Source organism: Cotesia glomerata, linkage group LG1, assembly GCF_020080835.1.
Source record: "Cotesia glomerata isolate CgM1 linkage group LG1, MPM_Cglom_v2.3, whole genome shotgun sequence".
NCBI classification, from domain to species: Eukaryota; Metazoa; Arthropoda; class Insecta; order Hymenoptera; family Braconidae; genus Cotesia; species Cotesia glomerata.
The window spans coordinates 7,489,382-7,497,838 of NC_058158.1; the positions used below are offsets into that span (position 1 = coordinate 7,489,382).

The following is an 8,457-nucleotide window of genomic DNA, read 5'->3' on the forward strand; positions in this document are numbered from 1 at the left end:
ACTCATCGAGACCTTTCATTTGAGTACCCACATCAATTTTTCATATATTTATATATATTATATATACGTATATATGAAAAATATATCAAAATGCATGTGGGTATTCAAATAAAAGCTCTTGATGAGTGTGACATCGAGATGAGCTTATATCTTTAAAAATGTCAATAATTAAGAAATGACCATGTATATTGTGAACTATTGACATTTTTTAAGATATAAGCTCATCGCGATGTTATACTCATCGAGATCTTTTATTTGAGTACCCACATCAATTTTTTTATATATTATATATATATATATATATATATATATATATATATATATATATATGTATGTATATATGAAAAATATATCAAAATGCATGTGGGTATTTAAATGAAAGCTCTTGATGAGTGTAACATCGGGATGAGCTTATATCTTTAAAAACGTCAATATTTAAAAAAATACAGTGCAATTTAACAAAAGTCATTATTTAATTAAACAAAATTTTGTTTATTTATAGTTCACAAGTCACGGCAGTCACATAGTGACTGCAAGGTCACTAGTTATAATCATAATTAAATATAGAATTGAAATTGTTTGAATGCAATTTAAGTATTTGCTACTTTTCTACTGAAAATAAACGAGTTAGGGGCAGCACAGAAACCAAAAGCAATCTTGATTCGGCAGAGTAACGTATTCTCTTGTTTTGTCAACGTTTTATTCAAAATTTTTTTGGTCTTCGGCTTCGAAGGTGGTAATTACTAATGAGGAAAGGCCAGTAGTCCGGTTCGCTATTGGTCGGTCGTCCCATTCGCGTGTAACCCCGAGAATGATGCTAATCTTGTCGCGGTCCACGGATACTTGGAAGAGTAACGAAGACGATGATTAAGAAGAATAAAAAGAATTGGGCTGCGTGTCTTGTGAGCATACGTTGGACACTGGAGGTTTATTGCTGAGGAACTTTGCTCCAGAGGTACAAGTCCTCTGCTCGGAGAAAGAGGGTATAAATGTAAGAGAGTTTGGTGAGCCCGCCAGTGCGAAAAGGAGCCACCCAAACAGCTTTCGTCTCCTAATACCTTTTATCACGAATTAAGATGTTGTCGGGGTGTGGTAGGGTCTTTTTTTTTTTCATCTTTTTTATTTATTTTCTTTTATTGTTAGACTGTCTGCTGGGGTATAATAACGTGCAACGCATTAATTTCCACGGAGATTGTGATATTATTTTTTATTTTGTTATTTTTTTTATTTTTTAGCCATTTGGATGTTGTGAAAACGATCGGCTGTGAATATTTATGAAGGACGTGTGGGAGATAAGAAAATAACGCGTCATCGAAAATTGGAACTCATATGTTATTTTCAGTTCCACGAATGAAAAGTGATGGATTTTGTGTCGTTGTTTTAAATTTTGAAACTAGTCGTTAAAAAATTTTTATTGAAGAACTCTTTCAGGCTTTCAGAAGAGTTGGCACTCAATCAAATTCTTCTTCCATGGATATTTTTTATTAAGTTAAAAAGTACAGAGTTTGATAAATATATTTTCATATCAAACAAACATTAAAAATTTATGAGTTTATGTAGTGATGTGGGATGAAATTTTTATAATTTAAAGTTCACTGTCTGAATCTCCAGGTGCTAGAAGAGAACTTCCATCAATCGCTCCACTACCAGATCCAGAACCATCAATGTTAGATCCAGAACCATCAACGTAAAGGTCATCTGCAATAACATTTAGTGTAAAAATTAAAGACGAATAATAAAATAAAAACTTACCAGGTTCCAATTTAATTGATGAAGAAGCTGAAGAAGTCTCAACAGAAATAGTAGTCGTTGTTTATGGAAAAGGTGTAGTTTTTGTTAATAGCTAAAAGAAGTCAGCTAAAAAAGTTAAAAAATGTATAAAATTTTATTGTACTCACGAAATTTGTTCTCTTTCTTGTCTTTATTTAGAATAACGATCGCCCGTTCAGATTGACAATTGCCATTTTCGAGCGAGTAAAGTTTTTTTAGTTTTTCAAATGCCTAAAAGATTCACGAATATGATGATAAATTTTATTACAATCTAGCTTCAAAATTAGAATGTACTCACTTCAGATTCGCCCATTAAAAGTATGAACAAACCATTAGTTAAAACCACCAAAGCGAATACTTTCATTTTTAAGTATAATTTAAATTTAAATCTCTGTGCTCGAGTAATGTCCTTCACTCACTGGATTAAATTGAATGTATACCGAGCTATTTAAATAACTTACAACTAATCAAGAACGTGAAACTACAATAATTTAGCATTTAACATTTGATAAAATTCTTTGCATTATCCCATACGAACTCGACTAAATTTATTATCTTACATTGATTGTTTTTAAATGGAAATTCATTGATTAATCAGGTAATCCATTGTTTTAACTTATTGTTATTAAACATATAATTTACAACAGCTTTGTCCGTATTGCGATGTTTATAAAGTTATACAGGTATTATCAACATTAATATCTCCAGGAAGTAAACTGTTATTTCAAGCTTCAAGGTCTTTAAATTAAAAAAAAAATGAGTAAAATTTTAATAACTTTTATTGAAAAAATAATTATTTATTTTATTTTACATAAAAATTATCTTTCTCAATCGATAAATTTTTTTGTTTGTTTTAATTAAAGCAATAACTTCGACAATTAAAATTATTTCGTCCACTTGAATAATTTTTTTATTGGTGCGACAAATAAAAATGAAAACTATTATCATCATTAGCATTAAGCTACTAGTAGTCTAATGTCTCTTTTAGGCAATTAAGGAGTCGCCTTTCTGTTAAAGGTGCATCAGTGTAATCGAACCCCGCGGCACCTTTTACAAACGGGTTTATCAATGCATATTGGAAACAAGTTAGTCATTGAGAGTTGTCGGTTTGAAAAGCAAATAAATAAACAAATAAAAAAATGTTGATTTTTTTATCAGCCAGTTGCCTGAATGTTTTTATTTTTCATTTGTATTATTTTTATATTTATATTTATATTTATTTTAGCCATTTTATACCTGAACGGTTTTTTATCTTGCATCCTCTGTGCATCCTCTTTCGCTAGTGGCTGCTCGCGATTGCAGGGTCCTTTTCGTGGACCCAGTTGATGGCAACAAGGGCACACACGAGTGCACACACAACATATCCAGTTGGGCCCTGAAATATGCCGCGAGTTGTGAGTTAGTTTAATATGCAAATCGGCAAAGATAACGGGCTCGATCCGTGAAGAGTGGAGACGACTAAGTCGTGATTCCAGTAGCCGTGTCTACTCCTGCTGGTACTCGATCTACCCCCTGGCCTCCCTCTCGTGTGTCTCCGAGCCACACGATCCCGTGGCTTAAAGACAGATGAGAATTAAAATAAGAATAACAGCACAAACGAATGAAAGAGAGTAACAGAGTGATAAAAAATAAAAATAAAAAAACAAAACGAAAAGAGTTGATCGCGTTTATTCCATGCCGCCAGCAGAGAAACCTCACCAGCACGAACCAAAGACCAAAGGGAAGACACTCTCTACTCACTACTCTCTGCTCCTGCGCTTCCTCTCAGTGAATTGAGAGATAACAGCCTACATTTATAATTCCTACCATTCTTTTCTTTTTCACTATTTTATAAATTAAAAACGAATAAATTTTTTTTATATCTCAAGCATTCACTTATAAATGTTTTGTAAAACAGTTGTTATCATTAATCATAACTTACACAGAAAAAAAATATTCTTGAGTCAAGTATATAATTTTGAAGAACTTTATCTTCTTGATTTGAGTAAAAAAATTTTTAAACTAAGAAATTTTTATTTGGTTTAAATAAATTTTACTTGATTCAAGAATTTTTCGTCTTGATTGTAGAGAATTACCCTCTTAAAAATTATTTTCTTGGCTCAAGAATTTTTCTCTTGAATTAAGTTAATTTTTTTTTCAGTGTAGAAAGAAATTAAAAATTTTAATGATATTGCAAAATGTATTTTTTTATTAAAAAATTTATATTATTTTTAATTAAAATATTTTCTCTGTAAAAATTTTTCATTAAAAAAAAATTGAAATTAAAAAATTTATTATTTTACATAAATATTGTATAATAAATAATTGCAATAAATTAAAAATCTGTTAAACAAATCTTTGTTTACAAAAAATATTTCGACTTGAAGAAAAAAATTAGAAAAAAAAAACTATAGATAAGAAGAGTAAATCTGAGTGTACTGATAATTTATGTATCGACTTAAAGCAATGGACCTACAACTAATGGCTCCTGGTGTTTCGTCGAATAATCTCGCTCGTGCTGGTCTCAATATCCTTGAAAGGTTAATCCTGTAATGGTCCGTCTGAGAGATGCGAGAGCGTGTCGTGCGAAGGTGTATCTCTTGTCCTCCATTTCTCAGGATCTGCACCACCCTTCTTCTCCGTTCGCTTAAACTCGAGCTGGTTCGCATCTTAAGAGCCCTTTGCTAAGATCCTCCGAGTTTGCTCTGAAAGCATGATCAACAACACTGCAAGTAGACGCTCTGATCTGCTCTGCACTAGATTAATCAGAAATTCTATTTATTCGAACTAAACCTAACCAAACTATTTTCGAGGTTTATGAGCATAATAGTTGCCGAGCATGCGCGCTAGCTCTATAAATTCGCCCATATTACCTAAACGGTGTAGGTATACACCATACAGATATATTGTATACGTGTCAGAGGGTTGGGAGTTAAGGTATAAGCGCTTCATTAGGCCGCGAGAGCTTCCTAATTACACACGGTCTCATTAGCAACTGCTTGTAACCCACAATTCCCTCTACTCATCCACAGCCTTAGCCTCAAACTCGTCTTGCTCGCAACCTACCTCAACTACCAGTGTCTCTACTGGCTTCCTATCCTCCATAAACATAATACTTGCCACAACAAATCCATAATGCCCTCGTCTTAACCGCAACACACTATCTTTCACTTTGCTCGGTTAAATTACTTTAGAGTTTTCTGTTGTGAAAAACCACAACATTTGCTGCAAACCTAAACGTTAATGAAACTTTAATCTCACTTAAAAACTTGTCATATATAAATATAAATATAAATACAGTTGATAAAACATGAATTTGCTTTTAAAAGTTGGTAGAACTTTAAAATATATTTTGACATTTTAATTAATGTTTATTGACACTTGAGCATCGACGACAGGTTTTCGCATTTAAATAACCGAGTTAAACTGTACTGTAACTTTTGGGTAATTATTATTCACGTGTCACTTATTATTATTGTCGATTTAATTGGAGATGAGCTTCATGTCCAAAGCTAATTTTCATTTATTACCAAGACACATTTCACTCTGTTTAAAAGTTATTTTATTCATTATCATTAGTATAACTCATCTTTGATCAGGGTATCGCCGATAAATAATAAATACCAGTCTTAAAAATTAAAGCAAGTGCACTGAAAAAAAAAAAAAAAAAATCAAACTTGATTCTAAAGAAAAAAAATCTGGAATGTTTAAGAATCAAAATAAATTTTTTTTTCTGTCTGTTTACGATTAAATGATGCAGACATAAAATAAATTTATATAAAATCAATAACACTACAATTCAAGGCGAGAGTTTGACTAATATAAATAATAAAGTAAAAGCGACGAGAGTAGTGTCTATAGAGTCTATACAGTCTCATTAGTTATGCATTTAAAACGCCTACTCGAGGAACCACTAGTCAAAACTAGCTAACGAACCCTTTTCTTCCCTTTCGTCCGAATACCGTCAGAGAAAGGATAAAGTCCTCCGCCCTTTATCAGATAACCAATGGCGCCTTTACTTGTTCGCTTATTCTAATTCTCTTCTCTTCTCTTTTCTGGGCACGATTGAGTCTAGTGTATAAAGTCACTCTGACTACCAACTCTCGGTTGACTAAAAGGGGTGACTGTCGTGTCAACTCCCCCAGGCGACGATATTCCACCCTCTTCCCAGATTAACGACAACGACGTCGCCGCTCGTCTCTTGGGTCCCTCAAGGCTTCGTTAAAATCATCCAGAACGTCATCAGAAACCGCCGTACTAAATTACTAAATCTATTAGCACAGCCACCCACTAACTTTTCCATTCTAAATTTTTTTCCTCCTGGACTTACATTAACTATTTTATTTGCTTCGTCCAAATAAAAGCCCAACAAGACATCCCTTAACAACTGGACTATTCATTCAGACGCAGCTCTGTTCAGACATACAGTAACCAACTCCCCGAGACGAATCCCCAATTCCTTGACGCGACGTTTCGATCCGAGGAATTCGATTGACTGTCGCAGATACCTCATCAACATAAACGTTTTTTACGCGGCCGCTTCAACAGACGTATCTTTTTCAACCGAAAGTTCGCCGTTTTCTTTGATCATCTACCATCCAGCTATAGTCTCAATCTGAGGATTCGCCGGTCCCAAATAATGGGAAGGAGGAGGAAGATAAAGAGTTGTATAGGGCACCTGGCCCTCAAATCCTTTAAAGCAGATCAGAGAGCGCAAACTCCGAGGACAAACTTTAAACTGATTGATGTGTGTCCTGTTCTGGGTTGTCGCAGTTCTTCGGGGTTGAATCGCCGCCGGAAGCGGTTCATCACATATCACGTGACTCGCTCGCTCGCTCGGCCTTTGTTCCCAACGATCATTAGTCTGTCAATATGCCCAAACAGTCGTCCGAACTTTTGTATACTTATTTTTAAATTTTTACTTCATACCCGTACTTGGACAATGCTATTGTTTTCTTCGCGCGTACACCAGAAACTTATTTTTTGTCCTCCAAAAATCCAAATTCCACTTTGAGCTTTGATGTCGCATCGGGTGGATCAAAAAATAAATCCATTGTGTCCAGTAAAAATTTATAAATTTAACAAACGAACGTGTCACACAAATTTTATCGTGTTATATCAACCCTGGGATTATCCTGTTCGGTTGCAGCGTCAGACAACAGATGACACTCGTGATTGTGCATTTACAATGACTATTTATTTTATACTGTGTGTATGTTTTATTATTTAATTGTTTTTGTATTTAATAGTCGATGTTAAAAATTTTTTTGACATCGTAAAGTTTGTTTGTTATATCTTTTAAATCGTTAACAAGACTCGTGACATTTTAGTGCTGATTTTATGTTGTATTGACCCATCACGACCGTGATATCATTCACAGATAAATATATACATATGTATATATGTCTAAAGTACCTTTTAAAAGTGAACTTTTACTTTTAGTGTGTTTATATTTATATGATCAACAAAATTATACGCATTAATCTGATAATTATTATTAATGGTTACCCGAGCATTAAAGTATAAATTTTATTTTTAAAAGACACCCTTTTATGGTGGGAGTTGTTGGCCTCTTTCTACTCGATAAATCACGTTCAAGTTCATTGGGTAATCCCGATGGTGTTAAACGTTCTGGTGTGTTCGCCAGTCTATCGTCTCGCTCTACGCCGCACATAATACCTATCGCTACTGTTATGTAGGAAGTAGACTAAAATACTCCACTCTTGAGTATGAGTATGAGGAACAGAGTGTGTCGTAGTAGTAGTCGACGAAAGCACAGACGAAGAGATCTTAGGTTGATCCTGAAAGCTGCGCCCCTTTGTCGCGAAATTTTACCCTCTGTCGATGCCGTGGAATCACTGCGTGGTTTCACGACACCAAGGGAACAAGAAAAGAGCCGAAGTGAGAGAAAGAGAGATAGGTGTCGCTTTAAATCCAGATATATGATGCAAGCTCGTGACATGCAAATCTGGCCAAAGCCCATCGCCATTACATTTCCAAATCTTTAAAGTCTGTTTAGACAGTCGACCCCGCGCACTTCACCACTCGTTTAATGTATACTATATATTATGTTATACAGAGACCGTGGTATTAGGTTCCAGCTCGTGCTATAGCGCGGCGCTGATATCAAAAGAGCACACTAAAATCTCCCTGCTCTTTCAGTATTTTTTAATCGTTATACTTTTGGCTTATCATAGCCTCAGGTTCAATATGCTGTAGACGCCAAGCTTCTAAATATTTTTTCAACTATTGGTTAAATATGTATTTTTAAAACTTTGAAATATTCTTTTTCAAAAGTTTTTTTTAACTGGCAATTGAATGAATATTTATTTACACATTAATATTTTATCCTGTAAGAATTTTTTTTTAATTAAAAAAAAAATCATTAATTCAAATAAAGATTTAAAAATAATAAAATTTATCCAACTGTTATTTTAACAGTAGTCTTTATTTTCAAATCTCTCGACAGGTTATGAATGCAAATAATTCGACCAACTTGACAGATATTTCAATAACCAAAAGTAAATTCCAACAATTCGTTTTTGCTAATATAATAAAATTATAATTCTGAATATTGAATTTAAATAATTAAATAATATCCAATAAACTCACATCTAACTTAGATATTAATATCTGCTTTATAATTCACTCAATAGAATCTTTAAATATGTATTAGAACAAGACCCGGAATTAAAAATCATTAATTAC

General features: G+C 33.5%; 1 long non-coding RNA gene across 1 annotated transcript; it reads right to left on the bottom strand.

Annotated features, from left to right (window-relative positions):
• Window positions 1–645: 645 nt before the first annotated feature.
• LOC123267401 lies at window positions 646–2,212 on the bottom strand. The gene is made up of 3 exons (XR_006510026.1): window positions 2,069–2,212; window positions 1,753–2,001; window positions 646–1,698 (listed from the first exon to the last, which is right to left on the bottom strand). It is a non-coding gene; the product is annotated as an uncharacterized LOC123267401 (long non-coding RNA).
• Between the last annotated feature and the right edge of the window lie 6,245 nt (window positions 2,213–8,457).